We start from the raw sequence: 19907 nt of genomic DNA, 5'->3' as shown, positions 1-19907 counted from the left end.
GACATACCTCCTAGAGATGTTATGAGAATTAAGGGAGTCAATACAAATGAGGGGACTGAGTAAGTTAATACACAATGATAAATCTTAGCATCTATGACTTGTGACTTCTTTTAAGGATGTTAGTAGCTGAAGTTATATACGTCCATAGACCACTTTGTGCATATACACAGTTAGTAGGATAAGCACCATATGCCAACAGAATTTTATGAAAGGCCCAAGGGAGATCCAGATTCTATATTGGCCCTGAAATCAACATGTGCTCCCTATCACTTTCTGTCTAAGCTTCTTCTCCACCAAACGGTCCTTTCACAACAAACACTCAAGGAAGAACGAAGGCAGGGCAGAGCAATCTAGGATGAGGCTTTGTTTTTAAACAAGGAATTTGAGAAGAATAGATACTAGTGATGCCAATCAACAAATATTCTTTAAATATCTACTATAGTTGAGTCACTTTTCTAGGTACAATGAGGCCAATTCCTTTTATTCAGAGCTACTTAAAAGACCTCTAAAATCATGCAGATGTCCCATGATTTTCAGCCTAAAAGGATCTTTATACTAGAACAAGAAAAAAATCCAAGCTTGTTTTTTTAACCTGCCTTGTGCTTTTTTTAAAAAAAAAAAAAATTATTTCTAAAATAGCACTCTTACCAAAGTTTTGTAGGTACTATGGTGATAGCTGCTATATAAGTACAGGAATAGAGAACAAGAGAGGAGGGGGAGGTAATTAACTCAATTGTATAAGGTTTCTTTAAGAAGCAGAAAAAAGGTTCTTCATAATTGTATTCTTCTCTCCAAAGAGCCAGAAAGGGTGTTACGGGAGAGATGTCCTTACACTCAGACCTAGAGCACGATGCTCACTCCAAGACAGAGTCCACTTGATTTTTCCACCTGACTGTGCAAAGCAATCCAATTTCCCTACTGCTTTTCTCCTTCTATGTAAATAGCTTCTTTATAAATGGGAAAATGGAGAGCAAGCCTTTCAAACAGTTGTCATAAATTAGAATAAATTGCATTAATTCAAAATGTAAAACTAGAAGAGCTAGGAGAACATGCAACATATTTTCCCCAAATAACACTGTGAACAAGCACAAGTGTATACTTTGGGCATATGTATATCTTTCCTCTGACTGACAGCCTGAAGGAGAGTCCATGTGATTTGTGTGTGGCTGAGGTGGAAACAATCTTTATTTGGATTGAATAGCAGAGTAAACAGGAATGAGTAAGAGACACAAAAGTTGACAGTACAGATGGTTTTCTGATTTGCTTTTTAAAAATGTATGCCTGATCAATCAAAGGCACACTTGCTTTTTGTTCTGGTCAACTATTCTAGAGCCTTTTCATGGTTGCAGAAGAGAAAAATTAGGGGTGATCAGTAAATTTTTCCTGGGTTAAATAATGCCACACAGGCTCTATGTAGCAGTAAAAGTTTATCTTCTCTCTTTTACCTGTAAAAATGCACACATCTTGTAGCATAGTTATGTAAGTCATTAAGAAAACTACAAACCTCAGTGGTAAGAAAATTAAATGAGGAAATATATATACACATACACACACACACACGTGCACACGTGCACATGCACTCACATACATACCCACTCTTATGGGGGGAAAGGGTAAGTTTGATGATTCAAGGGAAAAACCAAATGGTGTGCCAAAACTGGTCTCCAAAGATAAAGAACTTGATTAAAGTATAATTACACCTATCTGTGTGCAGCACACACCTGTGTAACCCAAGCGCCTTCTTCCTAGGATTGGAAGAACATGTTTCTTCCCACACAGTCATCTGGCTCTGTTGTCCGGATGAACGACCTAGAGTACCATGAGAAAGGGATGACATAAACACCCATCTTCCGTAAACAAGGCCCCCTACCCATTCAGGGAAGCACAGGCTATTTGTGATAGAAGTACCCACAACTTTATGACAGTAATGTCAAAATGTAAAATAAAACAGCACTGCCTAAATATTTGCTCAGCATTTTTTATTTAATACGATTATGACACTGAATTATGATTTGTCTTTTAATCTGTTTCGAATAGTGCCTTTATCCCCAACATTTTTTGACCACAGAATATAGGGCAGTTAAAAGGTCTAATTGAGGAGCTCTTGAGAGATGAGTAGACAAGCACGCAAGTTTGACTTCCAGGCTCATCCTTGATTCTGCTGGCTCTTCTGCCTGCCTTGAAAAGGCCAGTTATGGCTCTCGAGGGTGCTCTAATCTGGAACAATTCCCACAAAACAATCAATGGTGTATCATCATTTCTCTCCCTTTCCCAGAGAACAGGATGCACAGAAAATAATGCACATGCAGTAAAGGGTTTGAAAGCCTAATGCACATAGGAAACTTGCCGCCTCTCCAAATCAGCACATCAGGCCACCAGATACCAGTCTCAGGCAGGAGTTAGTCATCATTTTCTTACACAAGCCATGCTCTTCTCCCAGGATTGATGCATCTTCTTTCCTTCTACATAAAGAATTAGCTGAATAAAGTAAAAATAAGTGGACTCTGGGGCTGCAGATGGCTGACCAGCTGTTTCTGGGTGACTCCCCATGAATCAGTGCCTCATCTGAGCTTTAGTGCTTCCATGTTTTGGGGGCAAAATATTCTGCATTTTGGAAAACTAGTTCATGGAAAATAATACAGCAAACTAACATTTATAGAAAACCACAGTAATCTTGTAACAAATGTCCTAAATTATGTACTCAAAAGCAGATCCAATTTTAGCCAAGGTTCTCTGTCTGCAGAGCCTATAGGACCCTTTTTGTTGTTCATAACTCTGGCTCCTCCCAACCCCCAACCCAAATGCCTCTTTTTAAATGATACACCACTTTATATAAAATACCTCACAGAAGACAAATTTTCAGTTTGAAGAAGAGACAAAGGGGTGGGGGTGGAATATTTAATCAACTTCACTTTTCTGTCCCTTTTGGAGATTCATCATATTTATTTTCCTTTAGTTTGATGGTAAGGTTAATGCTGTTTTTGAAAGCCTCCTGATTTCCTTTGAACAATATTCACCTCTCAGTGTTAAGTGCAATGTTGTGGGTATTGACACAATAAAAGTAGAGTGGCACTTTATATTCTGACCTCTCTCACACACCTTCAAGGCTGAAGTTTCTAGCAAGGCAAGAGTTTCATTGGCTGTCCTTTCAATTTTAGATGATTGTTTGATGTGAATATATCTAAGAGGATATATTTTGATACACAGAGGAGCAGAGATAGCTCCAAATGCCTATCATCAGGGATAAAAAGGCATTTTACATGATGGGAGCGTAAGAATGCTCCTATGATCATTTTTACTCAATGAAAGCCATTCTTTTGGGTGGGAGAGTCAAATGCTATTAACCACACATGCTGCATGCATACCAGCACGAGCCCGAGGAATGCAGATTTCTGTATCTGAGAGCAGCTGCTAAGTGAAATGGAACGTCCAACAGATGGCTACATTGTCATTGTTGGGGGAGGATGAGAGGGGAGCTATTTTGGTTTTTCTGGGGTGTGTGTGTGTGTGTGTGTGTGTGTGTGTGTGTGTAATAGGATGTGTTCCCCACTACCTGTATCTCTCTATTGTTATCAAGGGCTTTTATTCACTTTGAATCTTAGAACTAAAACAAGCCTTAGAGATCATTTGGTCATTTGATATATAATGGAGAAAGAAGATCAGGGACACATCGCTTGTTAGAGCCAAGACCAGAGCTCCTTCATTGGGCCATACCACATAGAGGTCATGCATCCTATTTACTTGAGTATTGTGATTTAGCACCAATAGCAAAGCTCAAGAAAAGGAACCACTACAGCAGTTGCAGTTTCATAGTTTGAAAAGGACATGTGTATTGTTTTCTTATAAGCCTAACGGTAGAGTTGCCTAGTAATTCTCACGTTGGAAGAAAGACACTTAAGCAAAGTTATATTATATGTTTTATTAGAATTTGGAACAATAGGCCCAAATTTAAATAACATCCTAAAGAATAAAAACATTTTATAGCAGTTTTGTATTACAGAACAAGGACTTAAACTTACAAGTCAAAGCTTTCAAAGGCCATGGTTAAGAGGCAAACAGGAAAGTGTCGGGGTCCCATTAAGACCTGTCTGCAAAAGGTTTCCATTCCCCTTCTGATGGGAGCTTTGGGTCAGTTTTACAGTCACATGGTTCACCCATTGGTTCATGTGTGTGTGTGTGTGTGTGTGTGTGTGTGTGTGTGTGTGTGTGTTTTCCAGAAATAGAATCAATAGAGAACAGACAAACCCACAGTTGCCAGTTGTACAGTCTTGTGGTTTCTGTCAGGGGCTACAGGCTCGAGCAGGTCTACCAGATAATGAAGGCAAACTATTTCAGTTCCTGTGGGCCCAGAGCGCCTCAGCAGAGTTCTGGTTTCAAACAAATGAATAAAAAATTAAAAGGTATAGTAAAATAAGGGGGTGGTTAAAATATATTAAGTAAAATCAATGGAAGAGAAACACAGTTAAAACCCCCCATTCTCAGCACTAGTCAGTGATGTATTTTGTTGTCCTCTTAAAATTTATGTTAAAAGCCTTTTAACAGAAAGTCAATATATTTGGGTGGTTGAGCAAGTATATCATCCTGCCCTGGCGGTTACATTAAATATGACGCAGAGGCTCCATTCCCTATAGGAAATGAGCAGAGGTTCAGCCAATGGAAGTCCCACCTTAAGGAGACCAGAAGTTTTTCCCAAAACAGTCTGTGGAAACAAGCTGAGTGTCATGCTCTCTCCTCGGCCCAGGTTCCCCACTGACGTCAGTGAGAGTCCTGGAAATGAAGTAGGATCAGAATACCAGAAGCACAGCCTAATAATAGAGCAAATAATAGAGCAGATGGAAAATAAAGAGTCTCGATAAAGTGTGACCTAATGTTATAAATGTGTGCAGGGAAAGAAAACAACAACAGCAAAGCAGAAAGGCCTGTGAGCAGACTGGTGTTAAAATTCTGGAATATGGCTAACTAGAAGAAAAAAAACACCTAGGTATTTAGAATCCATCCAGAAAAAGACTGAAAAATGAACAGGAGAACAAACAAAATCAATTTTGGATGAGTTTGAAAGGCCGCTAGTAAATGTGCCTGGGGGTGAAAATGACACAAAACCAGAAATAGGAAACTAGAGACAGATTATTAACAGCTTCCTCTACTCATGACGTGTGCAAAATTTTATCTATTATATCTTCATCTCTCCTGGAACCATCTGCTGTCCACATGGACAAGGAGTGGTGGGAAAACACAGGTATGAACACTGAGCTTGGTGGTGAAAATGAGGTGAAATACTGAGCCCAAAGTAAACGCTTTTGCTTAGGGGCCCTGTCATACCCACAGCCCACAGCCCCAAGTACTGCTCTCACAATATAGCCACTGTGTGTGTGTGTGTGTGTGTGTGTGTGTGTGTGCGCGTGCGCGCACCTGTATATATATGTAGTCAAAGCCACAAAGCCTACTTTTATCTCTTGGTATGGCTGTGACATATTCAGACAAACTCTCCATATACTTGTTTGGGATGAGCACAAACCACTTCTGAATTTTTACTAACTGTGTATACACGTCAGAAAAAAAGATTCTTATATCTACTTAATAGACTTATAAACGTATGTTAGTTTTGATATGGACAAAGAAGTCCCAAAGATGTTGAGATTGTGATAGGAAGAAAAATCTCCATTTCAATCTCTAAACATTTGCCCTATCTAGAAATCATCAAGCTATCCTATTTGATAAACATCCTGCATTTTCTAAGAATGGGCTATTGATTGGGAAAACTCATGAGGTAAAGTTTTAAAACACAGCTAAATTTTCTTTTCATTTTTATTGTTCATCCACTGATGGGATTAAGAGATAAAGCCTTTTTTTAATTTCCCTTTTTTGGCTTATCACTCTAATGGTTTTTGGGCTCTGTCTCTAGCACAAAAGGAATCTTGTTTTTTCAGGTAACCTTCTAGGTTCTGCCCTCCTCAACCTCTTTAGTCTATCTAGTTAGCATTTTTCTTTGAGTCTGATTCTCGCTCTGCCTAATCTTTTGAACTTTGTATTTCAGACTCTCCCTCACTCCCAGAGGAGCTCCCTCACCTTGGATTTCAACTTAAGTCTCCCTCTGCTCCTTACCCGGTGGCTGAGGGTGAGCCCAGTCCATGCATTTCCAGGCTTCTAGATGCCCAGGCTGGCAGAGCCCCAGGCCTCCTGCCACTGCCTACCACCCCCAGGAGAAAATATTGGACACCTATCTCTTTTTGGAAGTTCCTCAGCTGGATAGATCACAGGGAATTATTCTAAAATAATGAACCCATGATACACGAATGCATGAGATTAGAAGCATAAGAATCATATTTTAGACACAGAAGACACCTAGAGATCATTCATTTTATAGTAGAGGAAATGGGTACTCAAACCCAGTCAATAATCCAGAGTTCCTGTAAGCAGAGAGTAACATAATGTACATAAAATGTTCTATAAACTATATAGCTCTATACTGTGCACATTAAAAAGTCAGTGTTTGTCTTCTAGGTAGTATATTTGAGAGTCATTCTAGAAATGCTGCCATTACTCAAAATGTTTTAAATCTCTTCTTTAAAAGTGTCATTTCAGGCAGTTAAGATTGTCACTGTATAGTCACATCTCGCTCTTATGAGTAAAGGTATTATCCAGGACTCAGACATTTATCTCAGATTTGATCTTCAATGTCTTTGAAGGCAGAACCCATGTCTGTCTTGCTCCTTGCTCCTGGTATACTGCCTGCCACTTAGTAAGCACCTAATAATTATTTGTTCAATGAATTTTTTAAGAAATATCAAACCTACCCTCAGAGAATGATGATTTGCTGTGATTGATAGGCAAAGGATTTAAAGACATTTTCAAAAGACAATTCCCCAAATAAAATTATTTTTGAGTTGTAATATTATTTTTGGAATAAGTTCAAGGTTATTAATTGGGAGGGCACAACATTCATTGCCTTTACACACCTTGTTCTGGCTGACCTGTTTACCATTGTTGAATTTATTTATATCTCACCTTTCAAAGAAACGAGGCAGATTGAAACAGCAACAATAAGAAATTCATAATAACAATAACGTTAATAAGAAGCACATTACTATAATCATGTCTCAGATATGCACAGCACAATGCAGCCCACAGGGTGGGTTCCTTATGTGTGGTTAGCTAAGGAGTGACAGTAAGTAACAAGAAATAGAGAACAAATGAGACTCACCCAGTCTCAAGCACATGTCTGCCTGCCATCTGGCCCTTGTTCCTCCTTGAGTAAAAGAGTTACTTACAGCTAGCAAGAATGCAGTCATAAGGAAACATTCTGGGGTGACTGGGGTGACAAGATTCCCAGTTGATAATAAGTGCCCACAAAGAAAGGCATCTGCAGGTGCCACGATAACCAATCATCAGTGCTGTTAGCACTAACAGGTAAAGTCATTTTCGAGGATTCGGTGTGACACATAAAAGTGAGAACAGTGTCTCTCCAGTGGACTGATATTTAAATTTGTTTGAAGAAGAAAGAATGAGCAGAATACTGAGAAGGAAGGCCTATTAATCACAAGACAAAACTGTCCACCTTTTTCACATGTGAGTTACTCTCCGAAAAGCCTAAGAGTAGTGATTTGACAATTGTTTTAAAGTGCATTAGGCACACACACAAATGCAATTCACACCACAAAAGCAATGAATTCCCTCCGATATTTCAGCTAGTTTCAGTTTAAAGCATCCTGGTCAGGTGAGGGCTCAAGGCATGCATTAGTATTTGCTCAGTGAATATATGTTTCTGTTCTTTTTTCTGCTCCCTGAAACAACAGACTAAGAAAATTCAAGTAGGTCCAGCTAAAAGCAAAATGTGGTACTTCATAAAAATGAAACCAAGGAGTGTTTGGAAAAAGAAGCAGAGAATGTGAATTTCTCACCAGGCCTCCAGCTTGCTCATTTCGGGGCCACTTTGGTTTTGATGAGAATCAGAGCATGGATGTCATTGGTGATGTGTGGTATCCACAAGAACAGAAGTTACTCTCTTTTTTTCTAGAAAGAAGTGCCACAATTAAAATAAGGAAGGATTTCTTGAATTCTGAAGTGGCTGTAAATTTGAGCTGTGTCCTGTAGCTAAGGCAGTAACATCAAAGGCAGCTTCCATAGAGAATTCATGGTCCAGCATCACTCCCCGGAAAGTCATCCCCAGCCCTAACCCCAAGATTGGGTTCCAGTATAATCTCCATAGTGCGTCAGGAGTCGATTTCTAGACTGCAAATCTGATTCTATAACTACACAGGTTACTTATAAAGTCCAAATTGTAAGCCTAACATATGAAGATTTTTAAGGAATTGGCTCTTTATTTTCTTTCCAACCTCATCTTCTATAGCTTTCCCATATACATCCTAAGCTCCTGACAGAATGAATTAATTAAGGTCCAGAATCCAGGATTTCCACATGTTCATTATAACTCTGCTCTCTCTGAGGAACTTTCTTTCCATATTACGTAGAAAACTACTATTACTTCTTCAAGACACAGACTTTCATCTTGTCTTTGATGTCCTTTTGCCATAATTCTCACTTTTGCCCTCAACCATGAAGACCTAAGTACTGCTATATGCAATTCCAAAAAAATACAGTATATGTTCAACCATTTTGACTTTGCCATTTTCACCCCACTGGTATAATAACCTTGAGTTTCACTCCCAAAGGGACAAAGCACATGAGCGTATTCTATACCACTCATCTATATCTCCATGGCCATTTTCTGTTCACCCCACAGGATAATGAGCTGCTTGAATAAGATTGGGTTTTAATCAATGTATTAGTCTGCTCTGGCTGCCACAACAAAACATCACAGACTGGGTGGCTTAAACAACAGAAATTTACTGCCTCCCAGTTCTGGAGACTAGAAATCCATGTTCAATGTTACAGATGATTTAGTTTCTAGAGAAGCTCTCTTTGTAGCTTAAAGATAGCTGCTTTCTTGCTATGTCCTCACTTGGCCTTTCCTTGGTACATGCACACAGGAGAGGGAGAGAGATGGGTGATGCTCTCTGGCATTTGTTCTTTTAAGGACACTAATCATGTCAGTTTAGGGCCCTACCCTTAGTTCATTTAACCTTGAAGCCACAGTAAAGAAAAAATCAAGCAAAAGTACTTAGTGTGCACCATGCCGGTGTTCTTTAGGAATTCACAGTGAAATTACCTAATTGAGAATTTAAACACAACTAAGTGCCAGGCAACTGGTTTGAATTACAAGCAACCATAAAGCAGAGCAAAGGGCACTAGGTTTGGGAGTCAGAAAACAGGCGTTCACAATCCAGGGCTGCCACTTACCATCTGCGTGAACCTAAAGCAAGCAGCTTCGTTTCCCTAAGTTTCAGCGGCCTTGCCTGTTGCCTGGTGACATGACCCCTAGAGGAAGAATCAAGTGAGAGGGAGCGTGTGAATGCACTTTGGAAATGCTGCCACCGCGTCACAAGGAAGCAGAGCTGTGGCGCGCCCTCGCAGAAGGCTCCTGGACAGAATCCGTGATGCAGTCCCCTTCCCAAGCGGGAAAGGCAGCTTTTCTGCAGGGCACCCTCCCTACAAGGCAGGCCCTGCTGCATTAGCCACATTTGTGCATGCCTAGTGATCATCACTCAGAATTCAGCGCTCTGCTGGTGCCCCACCAGAAAAGGGAGAACTCTGGCTTATTTTCCGTGTTTGCTTTCTTGCATAAAAGAGAACCAGAATGCTTCAATTCTGAATCATAGAGAAGTTGTGGTAAAAAGCAAAATGAGAAATTCTTCACAAGCCAATGCCACATGAGTTACTTCAAGGCTGCATGCACTCTCGCTGAAACACTCAAGCACTAACAACGTTAAAGCTAAGGCTGAAATGGCCAAGAGTGATTTAAACATGGAGGCCACCAGACAGGGAAAGTTCTTTTTAAAAATCCATGAAATATGCTATCATGTGCTATCAGCAGGGAGAGAATTTTCTGTCAACAATGAAGCATTCACTTTGTGGTCAGTGCTAGGAGGGGAAATTGACCTTGACCAATTGCTAATTATTGCTTCACCTTCCAATCAGCAACTATCAGATCACATTCCTAAATCTTTAAAAAGAGGACAATATTTGCAGAGTTTGTAGAAGCAAATGGAGTCCAGGTGGAGCTGCAATAGGGAAAACAAGAAAAATGGCTCCTCACCAGAAACAAGAGATGAGCACAGGAGGACAGATTCAGACACCCCAGGCTCCCATACCCCCTACGGAGAAGTAGATTGTGTGTGTGTGTGTGTGTGTGTGTGTGTGTGTGCGCGCGCGCGCGCGCGCGCGCGCGCGCGAGCACACACACGCGCACACACACTCCACAAGCACACATTATTTATTTATTTTTAAACAGCCTCACTTCCTACTGATGCTGGCAAATGCTCTTCATTTCCATTACATGTTAAAGAAAAGAATTAAGGGGCGGAAAGAAAGGAATTTTAAGAAAGATTGCTCTGATTTATTCAAAGCTATGCTCCAGAATTGACTTTGTATTAATTCTTCAATATATATCAAAAGCAACAAAACACCACAGCTAACGAGACACTGAAAACTTAAATTGAAAATGTAACTGCAGCTTCCTGGAGTGACAAATATGGCTTTTAATGCGTATTTTCTTTATCAAGTGTAAAGATGTCAATGCAAATAAAGGCTCCTTATTAAGTGTAAAGGTGCCAATGCATATAAAAAATATTCACTTGAGTTGCTAGCAAAATACCAAAGCAAGAGCATAAAGGAGCACTCCCAGCTACAGGGAACATAAGTCACTTGTCCCTTCACTGACAGTCAGGACATGCTTTACAAATCTCTTATCTATCTGCCTCCAAGCTCTTCACACAGCAGTTCACACAGACAGAGACTTTTTTTTTTCTTCTTAATCACGTACCTTTTAAGATTCATAATTTGGGATGAGCAAAAGGCTCGGCAGGAGGTGGGGATGAATTAAAAACCATAAAATTGATGCTATCACTCTGATTGACATACCCGTAGTGCAGCATACATTTCCTGTTTGTCAGGAATGAAAGGTGTTCACATTCTGTAATAATACCTAATAATGTTTTGGAAAGACAAACTGCTGTCTGACTACATTTTAGCAAGATGGATTTTTTTTTCCTTTCTGTCAGCACTGAAATCAGAAGCTCGAGTATGTATTACAACCCTCTATAAAGGATGACCTAGATATTTAATAGCTGCAGCTATTCCAGTCCACTACCTGGACCTCCCCAGGTCTCTGATGCTATATTCTAGCTTGCCCCGAAATCACCATTACACCTTCAGACTAATTCAAGAGTGTGTCCCAGGAGCTAGCTGGCCAGGACAACCATAATAAACTTAAGGGAAGAGAGTATCCTTTGCTGCCTACAGCTGTCTCATCACAAAATTGGTCAGCCCTCTGCTTAGAGGTTTGTCTAATCGGACAATTAACATTTTGTTCAGGGTAGTAAAGAGAGTCTTGTCCATGGGGGTCAGGAGACCTGAACCTCTCTAGCTACCAGGTCACTCTGTAACCATGAGCAAGCCACTTAACCAGTCCCCATTTTAATGTCATCACATTTAACACAAAGATGCTTCCATTTGTCTTGGCTACCTGAAGGGCTTGTTGCAAACATAGAAGCAAAATAATGGTTTTGTAACTGGCATGTATCCTCTGTCATGTAGATTCTAAATATGATTTTATGTTAATCAAACAAAGGATTCAGGAAATGTTGAAAATAATTTCTTTCTGGGGTGGCAATTTAGCAAAAAGATGAGGAAGAATCAATAAAGTATTAGATCTTACATGACAGGACAACATCAGACAAAAAAAAAGATAGTTATAGTCATCCAAGAATGTAGTTTATGGTAAAGTTGGGGCCAAAGATGTAGCCTTCTCCTTGCTGTCCTGTTAGATTCCTACTGAGTATCGATTATAGGCATTAATTATCTCAGGTTTTAAAATGTTAAAAAATATTATTTGGGGGAAAGGAGAATAAAAGAAAAAGCTTAAGTAAATCAGAAAATTTCAGGAGGAACGCAGAAGAGGAATGTTTGTGTTAAATATTTTAATGGCACATTTTTACATTTTCATCTCTGGGATTCTGTGGTTTCTACAGAAGTTTTCAAGAAAAGAAATATGTAAAATCAGTGCTACAATCATTGTCTCATAAAACCAAGTTGCAATAGTCAGGCACTAGAGTCCGAACAAGCCTTTGTCTCTGGAATTGTAAACACCAATTTGGATGCTTCGGGAAGCCTATGGAAAACTAGCCCAAATGAAAAGGGAGGTGTTATGTAGACCCTGCTCTTGGTAATAATACTGTCGCACAGGGATCAAAAGTGCTTTTGAATACAATTTATTGCTGTTGTTTTTTGCTAAGTCAAATAAAGGCTTTAAACAAAAACAGGTTTCAAGCCTTCTGCTTAAAACTGCACTTCATGTGACAATGCTGATTTCTGTGTAATTTTTTAAATCCATGTTTGGTAAAAAGAAAAGGCTTTTCTACTAGTTTTTCAAAGTTACTGTTAGTAAATTCAGCTTCTTGGTGCACATGCTAACAGACACAGTGCAAACGGAACTGTATAAAAGCTCAGCAAAGTCACTCCACTATATGTAATTGGCCCGTTCTAACCCTGCAGGAGTTGGATGCAACTCTTTCAGGATTTGAATGCATTTAAATCCTGGATGAATTAATTTTATATTCACTAAAAATGAAGTTAAAGACAGAAGGTATAGATCACGTCTTCATACTCTTCAAGTGGCAGTCCCCAGACTGCTGTTTCTTCAGTTGGATTGATGGAAGCTGGAAGAAAAGCATTAGCAAAAGGGATCTTGAATGCTATCAGCTGAAATCTACCTAAATCCCCTCAGCAAACTATAATCTGGAAGAAGTAGGAGGTTCCTTTTGGTTCTAGCCAATAACTCGAAGGTTAGGTTGTGCAGTATCCATACCTCTACTTGCTAACTTCCCCAAATGTGGCGACAGAAAAATGATGTTAAGTATTCAGGCCAGAGATATTTATCAGAAGGGTATGATTTATGACCATAATCCTCATGGCAAGCCTCACAGGAAAATATAGGTACAAATATGCATAAGTTGTATTTATACACTTTCTATAAAATTAGACTGGCATTAATTAAATGGCAGAAAAAGCAATGAGAGCATTGTTTGGAGGGTAGCTTGTTCCAAGTTCTGATTATAACTTGCTTCCCAAAGAAGGAGCCACCCACAAGCTTAGAAGACAGATGAGAAGATCATCAGCACAGATTTGCTGTGAACAGCTCAGTTCAGCTCTGTCCCTGCCAGACTCGGGGCCACACACACCCTCCCAAGATGGCTAGTGATTTACAAAAAGAGCACCCACTTCTTGCTCCAGTTTTGGCAAAGGCAGAGGGTGGTTTTGTCTCTGGGTAACTTGAAACCTGCCTGTAGAGCTGAGAACTGCCCTCAACAGCAAAATTGCATCATCATTATTACACCTGACATTTACTGAACACTTACTATGTGCCAGGCACAAAATGCTTTGCATTATCTCATCTTGTCTTCATAATAATCTCATGAAGTGAATACTATAATTACACAAATTTCACAGAAGAAAAAACAGAGGCTAAAATTTGCCCATGGTTATCGAGATGGTGAGTGCCAGAGTTAGGACTTGAATCAGACGACCTCACTCTTCTAGTCTTTGCTTCTTTTAACCATTAGAGTAGCTAATCGGCTGCGCAAAAGCCATGAATTAGGCTTTTTAAAATCCCACTCCACTTACAAAGCTTTTCCTATTTATTCATTAATTTTTAAAAATGTATCTTTATTGTTGAAAGTATTACAGGTATCCTCCTTTACCCCCCCCCCCATTAATCCCCTCCCCTTGGAGACTGCCAGGAACTGTTTGAAGCACTAAGAATTCAGCAGCGAGCAAGGTAAACTCTCTACATGTGTAGAACTTATATTCTGAATTCCACACACACAGCCTCATTTATTCCTTAATATAACCATATAAGTCTTGTGCCATTAGTGTCACCCAATTTTTAGATAAGGGAGCCATTGCTCAGAGAAGTGAAGTAACTTACCCGAGGCCGCAAAGCTGGTAAATAGGAGAGCCGGGGTTTGCCCCTGGCATTCTGACTGTTAATCCTATATTTTTAAAAAAATAAGCCATGGGGATGTAATGTACAGCAGCACAGGGAATACAGTCAATAGTTACAACTATGCATGGCGATGGATGATTACTACATTTATCACGGTGATCACTTTGTAAGGCATATAAATGTCGAATCGCTAGGTTGTACACCTGAAACGCATGTAGCCCAGTTACCTGCTCCACCATTGCTTTCAGGGGCTGGGCAGAATGTTAGTCCTGCCAACACAGGACAGAAGACCAAGGTGGCCCTCTTCCTCCTGATTTTTGCCTCTCTTCCTCATTTTTTGGTCTTTATTTCTTTCATGCTTCAGGCTCCACTGCCTTCTGGCTGTCCACATTCTCCCACTTCTGTGCCCCCCACCCCCACCAAGCTTGTTCTGCCCTGCCCTCCACTGCCTTATACACCCTTCTGTCCTTCCCTCCTTCACATCCAGTCCTCAGGGTTACTCTTAGCTCCCACTCCTTGCTTTAGAGAATAGGCCTGACATGTGAAAAATGATTAAAATGGGAGTCACTCCTATCATCATACCAGAAAAGCCTGTTCCTAGTAAGTCACAAATTTTATTTCCCCAGAATTTCTTGAGTGAGTTTTCCCATGGAGACATTCTCCCATGTGGTAGTTATATTCTGTAGTATTTACTGCAGGTACATCTGGGCTAAATATGTTCCCAAGGGCTGGCTAGCAAAGTTTAACAGTGGGTAATATGCTTTGAATTCCAATCGACCCAACTACAAGTGACCTCTGGCAAAGACTTCCTCAGTAATGCATTCCCTGTCTTCACTATCACTCACAATAAAGGATGGAAAGAAGCAAAAAATAAATTTTAAAAATAAATGATTTCTTAGAATTAGAGAGATGGGATCAGATGGTATTTAACACAATGTAGAAAAAGAAATGATTTAAACATATGGGTGGCAATAGTGGAGGTTGTAGGAGGTAAAAGATAAATGTTTCTGGCTTTAGAGAATTTCAAGTCTACAGAAAAACCCTGAATGCAAATTGCATTCAAGAACCTCCTCAATCTGATCCTAATTTTTCCATTAGCTTTGAGTCTCATGAGAGTAAAGAACGCATCTGATTCTGCTCAACATTATATCAGCAGCACTTAGCACTGGGCCTGTGACATAGTAGGCACTTAATAAATGATTACTGAATGAAGGAATGTCATCCTAGACATCTCCAGCCACCCCCCACCATCTGCTTCCCAACCAGCCAAGCTCGCTCTCTGTTGACTAGCATTCTCTAAACAAGACTGGGTTTTCACATTGAATTTTTCCCTCAGGCAGTAGCCTCTGCCTCTATTGCCTTTCCTCCCTTCCAGACCTGTTGAAATGAGATTCTTTAAGATCAAGGTCAAAAATTGTATCTGTTGTCCCTGGCCGGCGTGGCTCAGTTGGTTGGAGCATCATCCCACACACCAGAAGGTGGCAGTTTGGTTCCTAGTCAGGACATATACCCAGGTTGTGGGTTCAATCCCCAGTAGGGGTGCGTGGGAAAGGCAACCCATTGATGTTTCTCTTTCACATTGATGTTTCTCTCTCTCTCTTCCTCTCTCTAAAAAGTATCTGTTATGATTCTAACTTGGGTCCCAGGCCTGAATGCAGGCCTGAATGCAGCTTTGTTGGGCCTGCCTGCAATGTCTTGGGTTGGGGAAAGTGGGTGCTCGGCAGAGGTTGGGAGGAGGCTTCTTGCCCACTTCAGACCCAGGTACTGCGCATGTCCCAAAACAGAGGTTGTGATCCCTTGGTAGTCACCCATTCACTGGTAGAAAAGGGAGATTAACTTCTCTATCCTGCTGGTCCCCACATTATCATTTCACTCTGGGAGCCTGAAAATTAGTAGTTGGTCCTGTACCTGAGGAGGAAACCATTCTGTTTTCCTCTTACAGAGGTGCGGAAACTTTTTTCTGCCAAGGGCCATTTGGATATTTATAACATCATTCACCAGCCATACAAAATTATTAACTTAAAAATTAGCTATGAAAAAAGCTCCTAGATTTATTGAATTTTGAGTACTGCCTGTGGTTACCTTGGCAGGGCCAGACCTATATGGTCCCCAGACTGGATGTTCCCTACCCTAAGACCACATTGCAACTTTCCCAACAGTTATTGAAGAATTCTCTAAGAGCAAAGGGGCCTATACTAGTTACCTAGGCCTCTGACTTTGCCCAAAGGTTTACTAAACTGACTTGAGAGAAGGAGAATAACACTTTATTTCACACAAAAAAGTAGATAATCCCAAATCCAAATTTACCTGGACAAATCAGAAAATGTACTACATAATACCAATTCCTTTTTTGTTTGTTTTAGATTATCATGCATCTTAATCAAGAAAACAAATTTTACAAATTTGCCATATACCCATAAGTGCTTTTCTGCCAGATTAGTAGAAAACTTTTAGAATCTGGATTTACAAACTCATTCTGGGATACGGTTTTCTGTAAAGGATTGGGTACTGTTTAAACATAATGATGATTAAACTATACATTCATAACCATACTTACTATGTGCAAGTATAATAGCAGGTACCACTAAATGTTTATTTCTCAACTTAGCCCTCAACTTGGCCCTGCCCAAGACCACTGCAGACAGTCACTCATCTACAGAGGCAAATGGGAGCTGAAACCCTGCCTTCACTCTATTTGCCAAACCACACATCCTGGCATGGGGTTGGTTGTGTCCAAGCAGGGGAAGTGGCACCTTTTTCCTAATTCTCACAGCATAGCTTCTTGGCATGGCCCCTTTTTCCACACATACCTCCTAAGCTGCATTGGCTCATCTGGAACTTCTTTTCCTTTTCCAGAGACACTGCTCTCCAGCTGAACATCCCTTCAGTTGTATAAAGATGCTGGAATAGAGGGAAAAGGGCACACCATGTGATTTCCCAAGAGCCAATATTTCCCAAGAGATGGTTCTGGCTAAGGGGACACAAAAACAAACACTCTAATTCCAAAAGATATCCTGTCCAAATTCTCTTTTCATAGCACAGTGTAGCTGTATTCAATACAAAACAAGTAGAGTGGGAATTGAATGTGATATACAAAGCAGAATTTTAGTCATGATACATGAGTTAAACAAGAGAAGAATCAAAACCCCTTTCTTTATTTTATTGTCAATAGTTTTACCAAATACATCGTTTATTTGGAAAAGTGGCACCTCTTTGGAAATAGCTTTTAACTTCTCGTAAAAGTTCAGATTGTTCCTACCCTCTTAGTCAACTAATAGAGATTATTTTTATTGCTACAAGCCTTCCATGTTGGTTTTTGAGAACATGCCATTAATCATGGTTAAATTGAGTAGGCTGAAAATCTCTAATAACTGAAAAAAAAAAAATACAACACAGCTGTAAAAATGTCTACCAAATAGCAAAAACTAGTGTGGATTTTCTATAAAACCAGCAATTGGAAATAATAACATTTATATTTTTATTCTTGTAAGAATCTTCATAGGTTTACATAAAAGAGAAGAATAAAGTCAATTACTTTACTATTTGAAATAGATTTTGCCTTTGACAAGTACACAAATCATAACGGAACTGTACCTTTGAGCTTTTCAATTGTGACAACTCTGAGACATTACTTGCTAAAGCAGATCACACTGCTCCCATTCTCTCTCCACGCTGTTCTCAAACGGAATCACGTTCATGTTTCCAAGACAGAGAATGTACCAAGAGGTAAACTTCTGTCAGCTCCTGCTATGGACTGAATTGTGTACCCCCAAAATTAATATGTTGAAGCCTTGGCGTACAATGTGACTGTATCTGGAAATAGGGCCTTTAAGAAGGTGATTAAGGTTAAATGAGGTCATAAGGGTGGAGCCATGATCCAATAGAACTGGTGTCCTTATAAAAAGAGGAAGAGACATCAGAGCTCTTTGTCATCAGTAAGCCAGGACAAGAGCTCTCAGGAGAACTTGACCATGCCAGCACCCTGATCTTGGACTTCAGCCTCCAAAAGGGTGGGAAAATACATTTCTGGTGTTTAAGTCATCTGTGGTATCTTGTTATGGCAGCCTGAGCTAACTAATACAGTCCCTGAAGCAACTTAACTAAAACTAATCATTATTAATTTTTCAGCAAAAAATAAAACAGAAATGTTTTAGAAGATTTTTTCAATTCTTGCAATTTTTATACAAAAAGTGTGAGTGAAACAAGTCATTCAGAGAAAGACAAGTACCATATGATTTCACTCATATGTGGAATTTAATGAACAAACTGAACTAACAAGCAAAATAGAGAAAGACTCATAGATAGAGAGCAGGTGGACAGCTCTGGTGGGGGCTGGGGGTGCCAGGGGTTGGGGTGGGGTGGAGGATTGAGCAAAAAAGAAACAGAGAAAGAACTCATGGGCATGGACCACAGTGTAGTGATTGCAGGGGGGAGGGGAGTGCGTGGGGTTGTGGAGATGGAAGAGGGTATAAGGGGAATATATGGTGATGGAAAAAATTAATTTAATTTAAAAAATAACATTAATTTAAAAAATTGAGTTCTTTGTATTGATTTGTAATAAACTTTCTAAGTAAATTTGCTGTTTTTGCTATGCAACCATAGCATCAAAAGAAATACTCTTGCTTCTGCTTATCAGATTGTTGCTCTAAAATTCCTCTTATTCAGATATCCCAGAGCCACCACTGCTCTAGTCCCAACACAAATGCTACTGATTCTCTTACACTTTCCACATTCCCTGCCCTATCCTCCTCCTTCTACTCTATCACAATACTTAATTTTAAAATGTCTATGTCATTTGTCATATCACCTTGTATTTCCATGCCTATCTCTTCCACTGGAAGACACACATGCTAAAAATAGGGTTCATGCTGTCCTTTTGGATTTCCCCAATGTCCACTATAGTCATTCACCAGTGGTGAGTACATATTCAGTAAACGTATGAAAGAATAAATAAACTATTGATGGATGGATAAATTACTGAAGAAGTAGATAAATAACTTATTAATAAGTTAATTACTATTTTGTTTCATCAGTTTTCTATGGCATCCAGTAGGATTATGCTCCCACCATAATGCCTCTCCTTGATGCCACAATTTTGAAAGAAAGAGAATTAATAAAAAGGGAACGTGGTTAGCCCTTGGTTGCTGTGCATTCTGTTGGTTAGGCTTAGTACCCTTGTTATCTTCTTTAATCCTCACTACCTTAGGAGTTAAGGTTCACTATCCCTACTTTTTTTACAAGAAAACCGAGGCTCTGTGAGGTTAAATAATGCTTCCATCCCATGCAGCTAGGAAAAAGCAAAGCTATAATCTAAAAGCAGCACTAAAATCCAGGCGCAGTCTCACATATTATATTGTCTTTCTTTCTCCGTGGCTTTCTCTTGCCTTTTTGCTTTAAGCATTTTGGTCAAAAAGAGGTAAAGATATTTTCTGAAGCCATTTAATATGGCCATTTTACCACGCCTAATTTGGAGGATGAGGTGAGGTGTGCACTATTTCCCAGCATTTTTCATTTTCCGGTTAGGTTCTGATATCTCAAAGGACTCCAGGGATGCAAAGAAAAGAAGTCAGGTTCTTTCCAATATGATCTCATCCATATCGCTACTCCCCAAAGTATATAACTTAGGAGGAGAACATGTTATGTTATGTTCAGGCAAATTTGAGTTACAATCCACTTCTGGCATTCATTAGCTATGTATATTTAAATAATCTGTCTCAGTTTCCATATTAAATAATGTTCATGAACTCAGACATATCCGAGCAGAGGCTGGGAAGACAGACCCATTAAGGATTAAGTTGCAGGAAGAAAGAAAAAGCCCCTTGGTGACTGAAAGCTCACCAATCACACT

The 19907-nt window shown here is 39.7% G+C and overlaps 1 long non-coding RNA gene across 1 annotated transcript in view; it reads right to left on the bottom strand.

The window, feature by feature from the left end:
• Positions 1–16875: 16875 nt before the first annotated feature.
• Positions 16876–19907, bottom strand: part of LOC148093491 (uncharacterized) — a 258888-nt gene continuing 255856 nt past the window's right edge. The window contains exon 3 of the long non-coding RNA XR_015714215.1: positions 16876–16960. This is a non-coding gene — a long non-coding RNA (uncharacterized LOC148093491). The remainder of the gene's footprint in view (positions 16961–19907) is intronic.

Source organism: Miniopterus natalensis, chromosome 3, assembly GCF_054644295.1.
Source record: "Miniopterus natalensis isolate mMinNat1 chromosome 3, mMinNat1.hap1, whole genome shotgun sequence".
NCBI classification, from domain to species: domain Eukaryota; kingdom Metazoa; phylum Chordata; class Mammalia; order Chiroptera; family Miniopteridae; genus Miniopterus; species Miniopterus natalensis.
Note: the sequence above shows the minus strand (reverse complement) of the source record. Positions and strands in the feature narration are given on the sequence as shown.